General features: G+C 51.7%; 1 protein-coding gene across 1 annotated transcript in view; it reads right to left on the bottom strand.

The window, feature by feature from the left end:
• Positions 1-18,085, bottom strand: part of CACNG5 (calcium voltage-gated channel auxiliary subunit gamma 5) — a 36,155-nt gene extending 18,070 nt beyond the window's left edge. The window contains exon 1 of the mRNA XM_006177423.3: positions 17,943-18,085. The gene's annotated coding sequence lies outside the window, so the exon portion shown is untranslated. The remainder of the gene's footprint in view (positions 1-17,942) is intronic.
• Positions 18,086-19,246: the final 1,161 nt, after the last annotated feature.

Genomic DNA, 19,246 nt, shown 5'->3' with positions numbered 1-19,246 from the left:
TGTCTTCCATTTAATCCATACATTTAAAAAAATTCTGCCTCCTCCCTTCAACAGCACAGATGTAGGTTCTTGAGCAAGCCTGTCTGTACCTGGGAGCTTCTGTCCTGTGACTTCCATCACTCCCAGCCCTGCCTCCAGCCACGAACCCTCCCCTCCGCCCAAGTCACACCCTGGCTGCTTCGCACTTTAGGGACCACAGCAGCAGAGGAGACGCACCAGCCCACGAGCAGATGTCCTGTCCAGCCCTAAAGCCAATCCTACAATGAAAGGAACCACCCCCCTCAACTTTTACCCCAACAGAAATAGATTTTTTATCTTGCAGCATTTGTGGAAACCAAAAATCCCCTTTAGAAAAGGTAGGGAGGGTTGCATGCTTCCTTTTTCCTTTAGATTCCACTTAAACAGAGGGGCGATAGGGGTTGCAAACTACATAATTCAGTGGCATGAAGTCTTAATTGTTGGCAATTAGAAGCCCGCTCGTGTGGCCGCCTCCACCCGGCTGCTGGGTGCGATAAAAGCCGGCAAGAAATGAAAAACAATTTTGTTCCCTGTGTCTTAATATGTGTAGACAGGAAAAATGTTCCGACTCGATCTAATTTTGGTGACACTGGCCATCCATCAGACCCAGGCTGCAGAAGCCCGCGGAGAGAGCTGACCCAGGGTTTTCTCCTCTCTCAGCATCCTGCTTCTCAGTCTGCTGCTTCCTTTACCTAATGGACACTCTGCCTCCCCGATTCCTGCGGGCTGACGGTTATTGGACCCAGGGAATGTGCCAGACGCAGCGCATAGCAATTTACACACGTGACTTTACTTAATCCTCGCAACAACCCTTGCAGTAGGCACTGTTATTAAGACGGGGATATTTAATACTAGTAACTTCTTCATACGGTTATGAGGACTTAACGAGCTAACACATGTAACCAGCTTAAAATAGGGGCTCCAGCCTGGCGCAGAGTGAGTGCACAGAGTTCATCTTAACCGGGGTCATTATCCCACGACGGGTTTGGTGGTTCAGCCATCGGTCCAAGTTCACCCAGTTAGAAAGTGAGAGAGCTGGCATTTGAACGCCGCAATCTGGCCCTGTTACCCGCTATGCTAAACCGCCTCTCCTCCATCTCTCAGCCTGGTGGGCTGCTGAGGGAAGTTTGCTTAGCTCACCACCTTGGAAACTCTCTCTTCCAAAACGTCCAGATTCCTGACTGTCAAATGGAAATGTCATTCTGCTTTTTCCTCAACATTATTAGCCTCTTGCCCAAGATAAAAGGGCTGAGGCTTTCAAGTCTTTTTCTCTTTGGCCTTTGCATCACTTAGGTGGATGGACGAACCAGATATCTTCCTAATAAAATAGTGATTATGGAGGAGGAAGGGAGGAGGAGGAGGCCAGGAGAGGGAAGAGAAAGAGGAAAAAGAAAAGGAAGCAACTGAGTGTGTCCTGCCGGACACGCCAACCGAGTTATTCCTGGTTACACCCAGCCCCCGTCCATGCTTAGAATCAGTATTTATGTTTCAAGAAAGACATTGCTTTTTCTGCTGATTCCTCCTTCTGGGAGAAGGGAGGAAAGAGGCTGGGGGAAGCGTGGGGAGGAAAAGCAGTCTGGCTTTGGAGAAGCTACCTGGACCACACTCAGCAGTCAGCTCGGAGCCCTGCAGCGGGTGTACCCCTCGGGAGAGAAATGCTGGCGCAGGGGGACCCTCGCAGGACGATTAACGTGGCCTGGCCATGTGACAAAGCACCAGGATGTGCTTCTATAAATAATGTCCTGCCAGCACCGTTTTCCTCTCTTCAGCACATTTTACCGTAACTCAAGATGCTAGTGATACGGAGCGCACGCACCCAAGCCTCCCCTCTCTCCGCCACCCTGTGTCCCCATCCTTCTTCCAGATACCCCAGCCCTGCCGTCTTGAGTCCCAGGCCCTGAGACAGACAGAGAGCTGGACAGGCTGCTGTGGGTCCAGGAACAACACCCACGAGCCCAGCACTCCAGCCCTCCCAACGTTAGTGCGAAAGGGAGCTGCCGTGCCAGCCGCTGGAGGGTGAGCACCTTGAGCAAATGGGCAAGGAGAGGAAAGCACAGAACAGCGTGATGTGTTTCGTTGAGGAGCTCATTCTCCGCATGAGGCGTTCTGCTTCCTCCTCCACCCACCCGCAGGACTTATGATGAACAATGTCTGAGCCAACCCGAGCTCCCCAGGGGCCTGGTTCTGAGTGTGCTGCCTCGGCCCTGGATGGTAGCCCGGCCGCCCCTGGAGGATCCTGGCACCGACCCCACAAGCGTGTGCTCCCGCCCAGGACTTGTGACTCTTAACAGCTGAGAGCAAGGTGCTGACAGTGGTTTAAAGAGGCTTGAATATTTCCTGACTGGATGACAGAAATGAAGGCCTGGGAAGGAAACCAGGGCCAAGAAGAAGGGGTTTCGCCATTTGCCAGGCCCCCACACCCAGGAGATGGCTGATGACAAGCGGGGGAGGCAGGGTTCGCTGCTCTGTATGCTTCTCAGCCAGGGACACCAGCTCACGGGCCACTGGACACGGAAAGGCACTGGTCTGGAAAAAGAAGACGCAGGACTGGCTTGAGCCCGGCTGTCCCACCTCATAACCCCATCAAGCCGGCCTGCATGCCCAGGCTGGCTGGTTTGGCTTTTTGTCCTGCCTCTGCTGGAAGAGCCGGGGTCTCTCAGAGCCTCATCAATAATACAGGGATGACTGTTTCCTTACAGAGCGGCGGTGAGGATTCCACGACGTAAAGTAGGTCACGGGCTCTCAGCAAATGCTCATCTTCATCCCTTGATCCAGAGAGGAAGCAAGGCTGCCCACTGAGGGGGCTGACCCCAGGGCGGAAAACACTCAGGGTAATGAGCCGGGGCAGGTGGGGGCGGGAGCAATGGGGGAGGAAACTTGCGTGCAGCTCAGTTTAAAACCAGCCTGGGTGACTGAACAAGGCAGAGATCGGGGTGGGATTTTGCAGGGCTGGAAGCACAGAAACCCCCAGAACCGCTAGATCAGAAAGTGCCTGCTCTCCAAGAGGTCAGGTCGAGGACTGAGAGGAGGAAAGGGAGTGGTGTCCCCAGGACCTCCCCCCGATTCCCGACAGGATGGGACAGGATGCAACCCCAGGCCTTTGTACCAGTGGGCCAACCCCTGCTGCCCATCAGAAAACTAGGGGAGTTTTAAAGAAACCCCAATACTTCCGGGTTGCTTCCAAGACCAATTACTTCCAACCCTCTGGTGGGGGTGGAAGGGGGGAAGGGATGGGGCGTTCGTGTTACTTTTTAAATTCCAACATGCAACCAAGGTTGAGAGCCACTAGCCAGCATGGGGACCCTCACAAGCCTGGAGATCTGCAGACCCCACACTCACGGCTGGATTTCAGTACAGTCTGGACTAGCCGATATGGCGGCCACTAGCCACACACGGCTCCTGAGTGCTGGACACATGGCCAGTCCGAGTTCAGACGTGCTGTGAGTACAAACACACACAGGGTTTCTAAGACGTCATGCGAGGAAAGCATGTAAAGTATCTCATTAATGATTTTCTAAAAGTATCAGTTACATATTGAAATGGTATATTGAACTAAAAATATATTCCTTTTACCTATGTCTTTATATATATTTTTAATGTAGCTTTAGAGAATTTTAAATTGTATGATGTGGTTCACATTATATTTCTGTTGGACAGTCCTAGTCTAGAGACTAATTCAAAATGTATTTTTTATAGTTCTTCTATTTGTAACTTTGTTACATCTGTTTTTTGATAATAATTTTCCTTAAACTTTACCTCGTGATTCCATCTGTATAACATTCTTGAAATGACTAAAATAGAGAAATGGAGAATAGATCAGTGGCTGTGGGGATCAGGGACCAGAGAGGGGAGGTGGTCAGTGTGGCTATAAAAGTAACAGGAAGGAACCTTGTGACGTGGAATATTCTGCCTCTTGACTGCATCCCTGACAATACCCTGGTTGTGCTACACTTTTGCAAGATGTTACCATTGGGGGAAACTGAGCAAAGGGTACATGGGCTCTCTTTGTATGACTTCTGACAACTGCATGTAAATCCACAATTTACCTAAAAAGTAAAAGTTTAATTAGAAAGAAAAAAACCACCTCACCTCTGAAACAACATCTTTCAGGCTCTGCTGGTGAGAGTATTAAGTAGTGTACCTTTTTGGAAACCAGTCTGGCAACGTGCATTGGGTGTTAACCATTTCATTTCTCTTGGTCCCAAAAATTCTACTTTTGGAAACTGCCTCTAAGGAAACAGATATAAATGTAAGTACAAAAATACACAAAGATGTGTATTCACTGTTGTCTGTAATAGCAAAATCCTCAAAACCACAAAAATGCTTTTCTGAAAGAGAAGGTTTGTATGAACTATGGTTTCTCCACTCCATCTACGATTATGTAGTCATTGGTGGAAAATGTTAAATGATAAAAAAAGTAGGGTACAAAATATTGACAGCTTGCTGAATTGTAAAAAAAAAAATCTGTTAGCATGTGGGGTGACAAATATAAAAATATTTGTAGTTGTTGCTTTGATAGCAGGATTATGGATGAATTTGTTTTTCTGTTTCTTTTATTATCTTTTCTACATTTTTTGACACAACATGTTTATTTTCCTCCCTTAGTCTGTTAATGAGGTAAGCTATGTGAATAGATTTCCTAATGTTAAATTGTTCTTGCGTTACTGGTGTAAATCTTGTTTTCGTTGTGATATATTGTGTATTTGTATATATATGTGGGTGTGTATAAAATATTTATTTTCATATAGAGTTTGTTAACACTATATTTATGACATTAGTATTTCTATTCATAAGTGAGATTGACCTATACTTTTTTCCCAAAGTCCCGTTTAGTTTTGTCATGAAGGTTATATTAAAAACACAATAAACCATTACACACATACTAGGATGGCTAAAATTAAAAAGAGAGACAGCGCTAAGTGCTGACAAAGATTTGGAGCAGCTGGAGATCTTACACATTGCTGGTGGGAATGCAAAATGGTACCCCTACGTTAGAAGTTCTTATAAAGGTAAACATGCCCTTGCCACACAACCCAGCAATTCTACTCCTCAGTGGGACTGCAAGAGAAGTGAAAATTATGGTCACATAAAGACTTCCACTTGAATATTCCTAGGAGATTTATTCATAATAGCCCTAAATGAGAATCAACCCACTGTCCATAACTGGTGAATGGATAAACAAATCATGCTGTATTCACATATCACAATACTACTCAGCAATAAAAACAAATAAACTACTGACACATACGATGTGGATGAATCTCAAATGCGTTATGCTGGGTGAAAGAATCCAGCCACAGATACGTACTGTACGATTCCCTTTATGTGAAATTGTAGAAAAGGCAAAACTGTAGGAATAGAAAGCAGATCAGTGGTGGTATCTCCTTGGTTATTTTAAACACATTGGACTTACTGATTTTTTCATTGGGCTCTACAATCAAGTTCAAGTTCTACAATTGAGGTGCTAATATCCCCATTTGCTGTCTGTGCTAACTTCCCTGGGTAAACCATGTCCTCAGTGGTTTGTAGTTTTTATTGTGAGCTCATCTTTAGCAGGGCTTTTTTTCCCTCCGTGGGAATCCTGTGTACTCTGGGCCTGGACAATCCCTGGAAGGCAGTTTTGAATTTGATTTAGCTGGGTGAGTTAGGGATTCTATCAGTCCAGGACCTATTTTTACAGTAAATTTTAGTTGAAGATTTCTTCCCTTTGAGGGTGTTATAAATTTCAACTTTGTATCTATGGGTAGCTCTGTCTTTGCCCTTAGATATCTTAAAGGAAAGATTTTTCTCCCCTGCCTGGAGCATCTGAACAGAGTTAACATCCTGGCAGCTTTCTTGGGCCTTTTTCACGGAGTGGTCCTAGGGGCAACTTTTGGCCTTGTCAGGGCCCAAGGTCACATCTTCCTGTCCCTGGGTGGGCATTAAGACTTTAGATTTGAGCTACTATGACCTTATCTGGGTCCAACACACTCAGTCTCCCTTGGTGTCAGTTTATATGCTCAAGGCTCGGAGTTTTGAGTTCCTTGAAGACTGCCATCTTTCTTATGAGGCAACTATGTATTTAAAAATCTTCCTAAGTGCTGGCAGTTGGGGTATATGTTAGCTGAGCCTGCTCTGTTGCCAAAACTGGAATTCTCTAACTCAGTACCTACTTTTCATTGCCCTTTTTTTCCTAGGAGTGGTACCAAAGAGCTCCAACACCTCCAGCCAGCACTATGGAGTCAGGAAGAGGAGGGAAGACTGTCTTTTCTTCTCTGAATTTCCCACCGTGCTAAAACAGGCACAAATTATTTTTCCGATTGAGGTGTGTGGGTATGTGTGCATAAACACTTTCATTTAAAGGTTAACAAAAGATGACCTATATATAAAGAAAAAAATGTATTTTAAACCAGAGCAGCTTCATGACATAGGAAGGCTGACAGTGAATTCCCCCCACGCCCTCCCTGAGACAGCCTTCCTGCTTCTTCCTGGGGCATCAGCCAGCCAGCCCCAGGCTTTTGCAATGTTCTATTTTTGTTTTCATTATTTAACTATGTCCCATATACATGGCTAAGTGGAGTGCTCCTATAGCTTAATGGACAACTGACCTCTGTCCGCAAATTCCCAAGAGCTCAGCAGGCCACTCATGGGGTCCTTGGGCAACTTACTCCAGTCAATTTCAGTCCAAGGCTGCAGAGCAGGGATGGGGATGGGACTGCCCAGGGGAGACCCAGGAAGGGGTGAAGCAAGTAGCACACACCAGAAAGGGAGTGCTGAGGACAGAACTGCAGACCTGTGGGCAGTGCGCACTTGTAGCTTGCGCTCAGGGGATGAGCGGCTGGAGGCTGGCTGACCATCAACTTGTTTTTGCACCTCTACTGGTTTGCTTATGATTTACTGAACTCAGCTCCTGACCTGGCTGGCTAGGAGCTATGCTGAGATCCACCTTTTGGAGGATTAAGGGGTTTTAATTCTTCTTCCTCATCTCCTTTCTTAAGTATTTAATTGCTAGACCTTCCCAGTGATCTCAACTGTATCTTCTGACCATCCAACCCCATAAAGGTCACACACTTGGGAGCTTGGAAAACAAATGGGTGAGTCATCAGGCAAAGAGGGAGAAGCCATGGGGCAGGAGTGTTTGTTGATTGACTGATTGACTGCATTGACCTTGACCCTGGCACTAAAGATGTTTTACTAAATGCTTTCATATGGATTTGTGACCTCATTAGATACCTCCATCAAGCCTGGGATGATGCTGTTACGGATGGAAGGATCCATTCTGCAAGTGAGAAAACTACAGCTGAGACAGGTGTCCTGCCCAGGGAGGCTAGGTAGGGCAGGACCTGAACTTGCGTCTTCTGAAGTCCAGGCCTCTGCCTGTGTTCACCCCATCCACCCCACTCAGCCTTCTGTACCCTCAGCTGCCTCTCTGAAACCTTTTTACAGGACATTGCTCCATATCCCCTGGGCAGCCCCACCTGCACCCCTGCTCTTCAGCCTTGGACTGAAATTGACTGGGGTGCGGTGCCTGAGGACCCTGTTAACAGCCTGCTGAGCTCCATGTGACTCGGGCATTTGCAGACAGAAATCAGTTGTCCATTAAGCTATGGGCTTATATCTGCAGGAAAGGTGGGCTCGGGGCTGTGGTAGTGGTCCTGCTTCTGTTTATATGACCCCCTCCCTCATCAGCCCACCCAGCCGGTGACCTGTGTACAGGCCCCACTGAGAAGGCCCCAGCATCGCGAGCAGAGAGGAGCCAGGACACCCCAGTCAGATAAATGCATGGCCCGTGCACATTGATTGAGAACTTGTTGTCAACCCCAGTGCCAGCAGGCGATAGCTGGCCATTAAGGGAGCACCACTGGGTTCACCCAGCTTCAAGATCAATTAATATCAAAACCGTAGCGAACATTTTTTCCATCCTGCCTCTGCAGAGGGAAATAAAGCACGGGAGCCACAATATAGAGACATCATTCTTCCTTATTGATTTCCTCCACTCCCTCTCTATTCCCTCCGGATTGGAACGTCTGTCTCCCTCCTGATGAATGTGTTGTTGTGGAAAGGATGAAGAACACGCATCGTCCGAGGGGCCCGGGGACCCACACTGGGCACAGGCGGAAGGGGGTGAGGTCAGCCAAGGGAGGGAGGCAGGAGGGGCCCGCCTGCACTTAGGAGGCAGCAGAAAAACTGCCGCAGGCCTCCCGCCTCTGCCTCTGCCTCCCGGGAGAGGCGGGAGGCCTGGGAAAGGGCCAACCCAGCCTGGATCGGCTCCAGGGGCCCCCGACCCTGAGTCCTGGGGATTACACTAGGGAGTCCAGGGCTCTGTTCTGGGGTCTGCCTGGGGAAGGCACCCTGCAGACATAAAAATTCCTACCTGCCTTGGGCTCAAATACCTTCAAAGCTGAGCTGAAATCCAAGTGGTACAAATAGCATTATCAGCCAGTAACACTTTAGTCTGAATTAGTAGGCAATTCATGCACAGGGCCCAGTTCACACCTGGCACTGCCATAACCTACTCTTAAAGTCCAGCTCTGGCCTTGGCCCTCCAGCCCCCCAACTTTTTTGGCATCAACTGTTTTTCCAACTGTGTGCTCTCAGCTGGACATTTTAGTTAACCCTGCAGGGCCTCCATCTTCTCATCTGGGCATCTGAGATAATACCCCTTCGTAGAGATGCCAAGACAATGAAATACAGCAGTGTATGTGGGGCTTGGTACAGTTCCTGGCACATGGCAGCTGCCCCCACCCCAAGCTTCTAGAAGTTTCTTATGGGAGTGGGATGAGGTGGGGAGGTAGGGGTGTCTGCAGATCTGGAGCAACGTCCTGTAGAAAAGTTTCAGAGGCAGCTGAGGGTGCAGAAGGCTGAGTGGGGTCCTGATCCACCATGTGCCTGTGACAGTGCTCAGAGCTGGGGACTCCGAGGTGGGGCGCCAGGCCCAGCCCCCACCCTCAGAGAACCAAGTCCAGGTTTGCTGAGCCCCTAGCCTGGGGTCCTTCTCTTCGCATCCTTGAGGGCAGTCAATGCCCCCAGATCAAAGGAAGCGGCATTATTCATAATAGCCAAAAGGTGGAAATAACACAAATGTCCATCAACTGATGAATGGATAAACAAAATATAGTATATCCACACAATGGAATAAGATGCAGCCATGAAAAGGAAAGAAGCTCTGATACATTCTACAACATGGAGGAACCTTAAACATACCACACTAAGTGAAAGCAGCCAGACACAACAGACCACCGATTGTATGATCCCATTTATAATATCCCAAGCAGGTAAACGTATGGAGGAAGAAAGCAGACAAGTGGTTGCCAGGTACTTGGGGAGGAGGGAAGGGGGAGTGACTGCTTAATGGGTGCATTTCCTTTTGGGGGGATGAAAATATTCTGGAACTAGACAGTGGTGACAGTTGCACAATATTTTAATGTACTAAATGCCACTGAAATCTGTATTTTAAGATGGTTAAAATGGTAGATTTTGTGTTATATATATATATTTTACCACAATAAAATCCCTACAGATTGCATCTATTTATATCAAAAATATGATTCACCACAATTTAAGGAGCATATACCAAAAGTGTGTGCATATAAGCAATTATTGGGGGGGGGGTTGCCAGGGGCTGGGAGGGGATTAAATGTGAGGTGATTGCTCAGTAAACTCCAGCTTTTACTCCTTGTGTAAGAGAACTCCACTCTGCTGGCCACACCCTTTCCACACGTCCCATCGTCTGGCATCCCTGAGACGCAGGTGGGATGGGTTTTTAAGGTCTTGCACATTGTGTACATTGTGGAGCAGGCGATGCACTGCCTCCTGGAGCAGCCTGACACCCAGGCACAGGACTCTAGAATTCGCCTTTCATGCCTGGTAACTGACCCCTGCCAGGGGGCCGTGATCAGTACCGGCAAACACAAGGTCTGTGGGTCAGGGCAGATCCACAAAGGGCAGAGGAAACACCAGGCAATGATTTCAGAGACCAGTGGGAGGGAATGCTGTCCAACAGCAGGCAGTGAGCACCCCCTGGGGAGTCCTGGTCTATGGGGTAGGGGAGAAGGAAGAAATGCTGGCCGTGCTGGGGACAAGTCAGCTGATGTGGGGAGGGGTGATGCCGCAGAAGCGCAAACAAGGGCCTGGAGCTGGGAACATCTGGGAGGAGGTGACACCTGAGCTGAGTCCTTCACATCCCCTGGTCCCTGTCTGGAGAAGCGTTTGGGTTTTAAACGAAGGGAAGGAGAAGGGAATTTTGGAAGAGTTGGACCCTGTGCCCAGCGACTTGGTTACATTTTCCTTGTACAAATTCCAAGGGTCTCAGAAGGCAGGTCAGGCTCCTTGGGTTCAAATCCTGGCTCCACCATTTATGAGCTGGGTGACCAAAGGCAAGTTACCTGAACTTTCTGTGCCTCAGTTTCTTCATCTATAAAATACGGTTCATGACCATGACCTCCCTGAGTTAGATAAGGCCAGTGGAGCACTGAGCATGTCCCAGGGTTGGACATATGCGCAGGAGCTACTGTCATTGTACCCACTCCCTTTATACTTGCCCGTGGCTTTGGGGCCAGGGTCACTGACGAGATGGTCTATAAGGACCCGTTGGCCTCCTTCTTTCCCAGCCACAGACTTCAGCAGAATCCCACTCAGGCATCATGGAGAGGGTGATGGGCTCTGTGTCCACAGGGCTGGGAAGACAAAGCAAGTGGCCACCGTGTACAGAGCACCTCGTGCTGCTGCTTGACGTCGCATGAGGTCTGTTGTCTCCCTTTTAGTCTTCTCACTGCACCAGCCCTATGTGGAACTCTCTCCCCTTCACTTTAGAATTAAGGAAACTGAGGCTCAAAGAGGTAAAATAACTGGCCCAAGGTCACACAGAGCAGAGCGGTCGAGCTCCAATCTGTCCACTACCCATGGTTACAGCCCCACGCCAGTGCTTCCCGCCCACCCTGATTCCTGGACATGACAGTGAGGTGTATCTCGTAAGGATTAGACAGCAGGAGGCTTATGCAAGACTTCACACACAATCAGCACCCGATGAACGTTAGCTTCTATAACTACCTGTGCGGTCAGCACGGCTGCCTCCTCCTGGCGGGAGAACGACCCAGGGACCTGTGCTCCCCAGGGAGTCTGTCTCTGGGAGGGCCAGTGCAGATCTGCCGCCCGGCTCATCATCTCAGGACCGCACAGTGTGTGGGTGCCCCCCCCCAACCTAGGCTCTCTCTCCCAATCAGGATCATCCTTCCTGCCCAGCTGTGCCCTCCCCCACAACCCCGTGCCAAGTTGCAGAGAGAATTCCTAGGGCAGCTGTTGGACCTCTGCTTGAAAACCCCTGCTGGATAAGCGATTCCAACACCGGCTTATTCCAGGGGCTCCTGCCTCCCCCAGACTCAGGACCAGGCTGGCATCTGGCTCCTGCGTAGGCAAGAGCGGCACCCTCCACACGACCTCTGCTCCGGTGCCAGCTGCCTCAGTGTCTGCCCTCAGGCACGGGCCTGAGTCTATGGCACACTGTCTCCCTCCAAGGAGGGCTCATGGAAGTCCAGCCTCTGGAGCAGGAACGCCTCCTGCAGCATCCCTGCTAGGCTGTGACCCAGGCGGCCTGGGCTTGGCCTCTGGGAACATGGGAACCCCCCCCCTCACCTCATCAGGCGACAGCACCAAGTGAGCAGAACTTTGCCCGAGATAATGCCAGGGCTGCTCCCAGTAACTTCTTTTTCCTGCCAATTCAGATTCTGCTCCTTGGAATTACACACAACGGGGCCCAAATGTTCTGCCATAAACAGGAACCATTTCAATGACAAGAAATTAAAACAATAAACAATGAGGGTCATTAAAACTTCAGTCCCCCTCCTTCCAAAATGTAGCTCTTGAAATGTCCGGTGTCCCCTCTCCGCTCCAAGTCTTGTCTCCCCCTATGGCCTGCACTTGCTCAGGGAATGGCTTGCAGTGGCACAGTGAAAACTTGCCCCTTTTAGCTTTGCAGAGACCTAGGTTCCATCCCTGCTTTGCCACTTATCCACCACGTGGTTTCAGGCAAGTTGCTTTCTGCCTCTGAGCCTCTGTTTCCTCATCTGTGCAATGGGCATAATAAAGCCCGCTGCCCAAGACTGTTGTGGGGATTTAATTAAACACTGCAAGAAGCAGCAGGTACAAACCAGATGCCGCAAAAGTGGTGGGGACTATCTTGAACCACTATCTTCTGAAAATGTCCGACATCAGTCTCTTTCCATTGGCCTGACACGTGGGACTGAAGACAGTACTTTAGAAAATTACACAGCCTGCTCCTGGGCCCTCTGTCCCACTCACCCTCTGGCCTGTCTGCCTGCCCATGGCCCCTGCCCTTTCTTCAAGCACTGCCCTTTGCCCCGGGAGCGGTCCCCAGAGTCGCACACAGCTGACTGGTGTGCTCATACCCTTTTAAGGTCAGACCGGCTTCCTGGGTTTTCCGTGGCCCGTGGTCTGCAGAGGACACGAGCCGGGGAGCCCTGAGGTTGGAAGGGCTCTGAGAACCCCAGTCCTGCCTCCTCCCTAGCTCTCATTCCAGGTCCTCGTGAAATCAGACCTCAAGTGCCATCCTTGGGCTCTAGGACATGCCTGGGGCCTCTCCATCAACTCCTCGCTTCTGCTTGAGCTACTTGAGCAGAAGGAGCCCTCAAGCTTTGGCCCCTGAGAGACCTGGTTCAAATCTCCAACTGCCACTTACTAACTGGGTGACTTGGGTGGGGGGTTCAGTCCTGAAAACGTCCTTCCTGGGGTCTCCCATCACATGCCCAGGGAAGACGTCCCTGCGCATGCGTGGACGCGTTACCAGGGAATCGTCTGCCCCTCCCATCAGGGCTCCTCTTTTCTTAGCTGTCAACTCTCTGGGGTAATTTCTTTCCCCGAGTCCCCTATGGAGTTGAATCAATCATTTTTAAGGGCAGCCAGTGTCTTCTCTGGGGTAATTTCTGAACCTACCGTTGAAGTTAAGAACCTATTTCTGACATGAAAAAGTGAGAACTTGCCAGTGGATTCACTGAGACTCTCTAATGCAGAGTCTTGGGGCCTTAGGAGTCACAGAGTCTTGTGTCGGCCGCCCCAGCACCTGCTCGACCACACAACAGGTCTGGAGCTTGAGCCCCGCTTAGCTCCCAAGAGGAGCCAGGCCAGCATCCTTGGAGGAACTGGGCAAAGCCTGGCCCCGAAGGCCCTGGGAGATGGTGACTTGGAAAGGGTGATCCCTCCTCCCCAGCTCTCGGGGCCAGGGAGGGAGAGGGAGCATTTAACTTCCCTGACCTCTGGAGATTTCGGCTTTGACCTCACCAGATGGTGTTGCTGCAGCTCAGCGAGCAGATGCACGAATCCGGAACAGGAGCCCGTGGCCGAGGCCGGGAGGAATGGGGGGTGCTGCCTGCCCTCTGGCTTCCTGCTGGCACAAGAGCACGGACGGACTGGCAGGCCCCACGAGAGATGGCACAGACAGACAAGGGGACAAAGGACAACGCACCACTGCCTACAGAAACCGAGGCTAGTCCAAGGCCACACACAGCTAGGAAGTGACTGGGCTAGGATTTGAACCCACTTCTGTGTGTCTCCAAAGTCCTAGTTTTAGGATAAGACAATAGAGCACGGACTGCTTGAGCTCATGTCCCAGTGGTACCCCGAACATCACTTGAAATTTCTGGGCTTTGAAACATGACGTAAGGAAATAACACCCACCTTACAGGACTGCTGCGAGTATGCATGGAGAAACACTTGGGGCGGTGTTTGCACCGAGCAGGTCATGAGTGCACTCTGGCTCTCCCTTACACTCACAGACAAAGCTGATGTCCTCGCAGGGCCCTCGTGCCCAAGGAAGCTCCTCGGACTGCTCCCCACCCAGCCACGCCCACCGCCTCCTGTTCCTGCACTCTCTCTCCCTACTGCTTGGAAGGCCCTGCCCCCAGGTCTCTGCTCCTCCTCCCCTCCTTCCTGCCTCTGCTCTAGTGCCACCTCACCAGGGAGGCCTCTCTGAGCCCCCTTTGAAAATGACACCTGGGACCCCAGCACACTCTAAACCCCAGCCCCGCCTTGTCTTTCTCTGTAGCATCTGCACCACGCAGCCAGCCAGCTAGTTTCCTTCTTTAGCATATGTGTTGTTCGCCTCCCCCTTTGGAATGCTTGCTTCTAAGGGAACAGGATGGGATTTGGTCTATTTTGTTCATGGTTGTACGCCCAGTGGTTCTCAATAGTGGACGACATTGGCTCCCAGGGGACATCTGGCCATGTCTGGAGACATTTTTGGGTGTCACAATGGGAGGAGGGGTGTTCCTGGTATTTGGTGGGCAGAGGACAAGGAGGTTTCTACAGTCCTACAACACACAGGAAACCCCCCAATCCCTCACCCAAATGCCAATGGTGCCACAGCTGCATCCCTATTACTGACAACAGTAGCCAGCCTGTACATAGTAGGTGCTCAATAAATGATTGATGAGGAACAAAAACTACTACTATCATTGTTGTCACCATTATTATTATTTAAGGACAGATACGGTTGAGAGTGATCTTTAAGGATAGTCATTATTTAGGAGGTCACTGCCAATGGGTCGTCCTGGTGACTATAACTTCTTCCCTCTGACCTGAGCTCCGCCCTCAGCAGCACCCACAACGGGCTGCCCACGGGGCATGGCTGGGCCATCGTGAGGCAGGACCAGTCCATGCTTCAGGCCCACTGAGAGCCTAAGCGATGCCAGCCTGCCCCTCCTCCCGGCAAGCCTGCCGTGGGCTCCTTCAGCGGACACCACCAGTTCTCACCCCCACGTCCCCCCCCTCCACTGGAAAACTCAGGACCGTGTGCCCAGCTGGGCCAGGAACCACTTCCACGAGCCTTTTAGATGATCCCATCCAAACCCTGCACCCCTGGGCCTCCCACAGCCCAGGAGACTGAGTGAATTACGACCCTGTTTTTGCTCTTTTAGCGATAAGGTCATGGGAGGGGTGCGGGATGTGCAGGGAGGCAAAGGCGCTGAACCCTCTGCCGGCCCAGCTCAGCCCAGGCCTCTTGCAGACCAATAAATTACCACTGACAGTCTCACCAGCGCGACTAGCCCGGGCTCTTCCCCTGCAGAGAACACCACCAGAGAACACATTAAGCACCATGTGGCTGTGTTCTCAGGGGACGGGAGAACAGTTGGAAAACGGAGGCCGCTTCGGCCTAGGGCCTAGTTCACGGCCCCGCCCCAGCCACAAGACTGGAAGGCTCCTCCGCCCCTTTGGCAGGCCGCCCACCCCGCAGTCCCGCTGAGAATTCCCACTTGAGATTCACAACTGTCCCTGCTTGCCGCTTGCCCCCCGCCCCACCTCCCCAAGCTCTTCCTTCTCCTGGGGGCCTCCTTGGGCTCACAGCTGATCTGCAGAACACGCTGACAAAGTACCATTTCTCTCCCACTCTCTGCACCTTTTTTTTCCTCCCCTCTCCCTCTCCCCTCACAGGTCCTGAAAGCTTTTAAACAAGTCACTGATGCTAAGGTTTAGCAGCTGACTTAACTGGGTACAAGGCCGTCAGCAGAAGGAATGAGTCTCTAATGGTGGAATATTAGGCAGCAGACAGCTAAGCTTGGGGGAATAGGATGATTTTTGGTGGGCAGGGGTTTTCCTGGTGTCCCTGAGGTCACATGGAGCTGGCTCCAATTCTGCCAGGGAGGAAGGCTGACCCAAAAACCCAGGATGGAATGAAGGAGCAGGTGTGTGCCCAGTGACCACCCGGGGAATGAGCCAGGAGGCTATGTGGGACAGGCCCAGGACACTGATGGCTAGAAGCCTGAGTCAGAAGTGCCAGCTCCCCCAGAGGTAGGGCTGGGTGGAGACTGGGTTCCGACTCTCCTATCCGTGCTTTCTGCTTATCCAAACTCAATCTGTGAGCTATCCTGATGCAAAAACTCATGCCGCCCCCCCCCACCCCAATCCACAGCTCTGAGGATGGCATGCGGGATCCTGGCAGCACAGTCATCGCTCAAGTCCTGTGTCTGAGGTCAGGCTGGGGGCTGGACGAAGCGGAGAGGAACGGCCCTGGTCATGTCCAGGGAGCCCAACACTGACATCTGTGTCCTCGATTTATACCACACCTCTGGCCTCGGTCTACAGATGAGGAATGAGCCTCTGTGACTTGGCCCAGGTCACATAGTCAGTGACCCAGCTGGGGTCAGAGCCCACATTTTCCACTGTGACATAAGGCTTGCCTCCTTAGGCCAAATGTGACCAATTCAGGCAATCTTCCCCAGCTTTCCTCTCCCCCACACTACGTCATGGAACTTTAATTCATAGCCTGAGAATGACCGAGGTCTCAAAGCCTGCTGCCAGCTGGGGGGCGGCAAGGGAGCCAGGGTGTAACCCACCTGGATGCCAGGTGTCTCACAAACAGGATGTGTGTGGACAGGGCAGCCCTGGCTCTAGCCTGCCCCTCAGGGCATCCACAGCCTTCCACACCTTAGAGGGAGGCTGAAGTCTGGGGTGGAGGATGTCTCAGGTGCAGCTACAATTTTCACCCTTTCTAAGCACCCTGGGAATTGACCCATGATGAGATGTCCCCAGATATCTCCAGCTGCCAAATTAGCAGAGGAATAAGACAGAGCCAGGCAGGCAGGAGACTCTGGGAGGGAGCGCTGGCTGGGGGGTCAGCAGAGAGGTGCAACCAACCTGTCACAAAGATGCCCGTGGTCCTGAGATGTCCTGAAGGCAGGACATCAGATCTGAGCCAAAGTTCCCCCACATCTACTTCCAGTGCAATCCGGGCTGTTAATTATTCAAGCCCTGAGGATTGTGGAGAAGACAGAGTGGGCCTGCGATGGCCGAGAGGGAAGGTCCTATCTTGTGCTCCCTGGGACGGATATGAAGCAAGAAGAACCAGCACCGCTGACAGCTGGAATGTGACTTCTATTAAACTAAGACAGGCTCCCTCTTGGAGACCCCCTCCTGGGTCCTGCCCTTGTCCAGTCGCTGATAATTCAGCATAAAGTGGGCGAATCCCTGCCCTTTCCTGAATGAAAGCGTCCTCAACCATAAAAAGGGACACTGATGTGCCTGGCAGGTCCTAGGGGCCAGTGAGAGCACACTGCCCCACCACTGTGAGCAGGCACCAGGTCAGCACTGGAGGGGCGCAGAATATGAGCCTCTTCGGCCCCCAACCAGGTTCCCAGGAATTATCTCTTCAGTCCCTTTCAGTCCTGGGAAGTGACAATCTGACTTCATTGAAAATTTTTAGTACACTGCATCTTCATCAGTTGCCAAATTAGGATGAGGGCAAAGAGACAGGTCAAGTCATTAAGATGAGGAGTGAGGCTTTGGAGTGACTGAGGAAATACTTCGATGCATGCCTGGCGGGTGGATGTCTTACACTCAGCATTTGCCTGCAGATCCCCCAGAGCCACCGCCCCTTTCTCCCCTGTGAGATCGTCTCTGAGCTGTGGCATCCAGCAGGGACACTTCCTCCTACCCAGCAGGACCGGGCATCCTTGCCATCCCCACAGCCAGGCGGGAGGCGTCCTGGGACGGTCGGTCGGACCGCTGGGGAAGTGAGGCCACTCTGCAGGTGGACAGCCTAGCTCAACAGGTGGTGGTGGGCTTCCCCTTCCACGCTATACAGATAATTGCTGCCAGTCCTATTGAAGTTTGTCGTGGGAGTCTGTCCTCCGCTTTGCAGTGGGCAGCCCAGCAGCGTCCACAAAGAGGGGGTGTTCATCACCTCCTTCGCACATCCCCAAGACAGACAGAGAGACAGACAGACAGACAGACACACACACACACACACACCCCAACCCTACCCTTTTCTTCACCGCGATGGGCTAGGATGCCAGCACGCAGGGGACAGTCTGGCCCCAGCCCCTGGCCCCACGGTAACGGGGAAGGACCCGGCGCAGTGGCCAAGGCTCTGGCGGGAAATACTCTGTGGGGCCCCCAGGAGGGGGGCGAGGGTCTCTCCCGGTCTCCCCGGCTCTTACCTCGCTGGACCCGCAGGGGCACCTGACCCTGTTCGAATGTCCCTCGCGGGCTCGGTACCGCGCCAGGCACCCGGGGGCGCCCGCCCCGTCGCGTCCGCACGAACCGCTCCTCGCCAGTGACCGTGGCTGCCACCGCCGCTTGCGCCGCGAACTCGGGGAGGGAGGGGCAGGCAGGGGGCGGGGCCGCGGGCGGGGCCTCCCCACCCCTGCGCCACCCCTGCGCCTCCCCGCGCTGCGAGCTGCCGGCCGGCTTTGGGACCCTGCGGACGCCGGGTTCCACCCCGGGAGGTGAGCGCATCTGGGGGAAGCACCTAGGTGGGGTTTGCAGGTGGAGAGCTGGGGGCTGAAGTAAGGGAGAGGAGGCTTTGGGAGGTCGCACAGAGCTTGGCTGGGATGTCCCTGGCTTGAGTTAGACTTATCTTCAAATCTCAGCTGCTGCTGCTCCGTTTAATCATCATATTATTATCATCATCACCAAAACAACACCCCACCACCATCAGCTAGTATGTAGTGATCACCTCCTGTGCCCCGAGCACTGTTCAAAGCACTTTGCACCGATGAAATCATCCCTCCCAACAATCCCATTTTATGCATGAAAAGACTGAGGCACAAAGTCATGAAGTGATGTGCCTGAGGACAAACGGTGGAAAATGGAGGAGCCGGGGCTGCAGCTCAGATCTGTCAGGCTCCCGGATCTGTACTTTTGAAAACATCACTATGCTTTCTTTCTCTGTGACATTAGGTACATAGTTTGCCCCTCTGAAGTACAGAATGGAAATATGTGTACAGTAAATGATAGCAACCCCAATTTTTTAATTTCTTCTTTCTTCAGTGTGTGTGTCTCCTTGATTCTCTGGGCTCTGGACACCCAGTAGGTGCTCAATAAATGTTTGTTAATCTATGAGTAATCTGAAAGCTGCAGCTGGAGCCAGGGTGGCCTGTCCAGCCAGGTTGGATGGTAGAAGCCAGCAGTTAACTGTTTCTGGCCTGAACACTTGCCCATCTTCATTTCTCTGTAATGACAACCTGACTGACATCCTTGTCGTACACGCTTGTGTGGCTTACTTGCAGACCAGCAGCGTCTGCCCTCTGCTATGAACGAGCAGGGTCACCCTGCAAGGATGAGATTCCAGGAGGTAAGCCTGGTCAGCCAGGCCATGGGGAGCCTCCACTGGAAGGTATGTAAAATCTCTATAGACCATGAAGTAGTCAAATACATGGAATGTGCATATGTTTGAGGGCAGAAGTAAGATAATGAGACATCATCAATGAACATATTTGTTGAAAACTGTAAGACAGCAGCC

Source organism: Camelus ferus, chromosome 16 (genome assembly GCF_009834535.1).
Source record: "Camelus ferus isolate YT-003-E chromosome 16, BCGSAC_Cfer_1.0, whole genome shotgun sequence".
Classification (NCBI taxonomy): Eukaryota; Metazoa; Chordata; class Mammalia; order Artiodactyla; family Camelidae; genus Camelus; species Camelus ferus.
The sequence above is the reverse complement of the archived record's forward strand: the minus strand, read 5'-3'. Positions and strand labels throughout refer to the sequence as shown.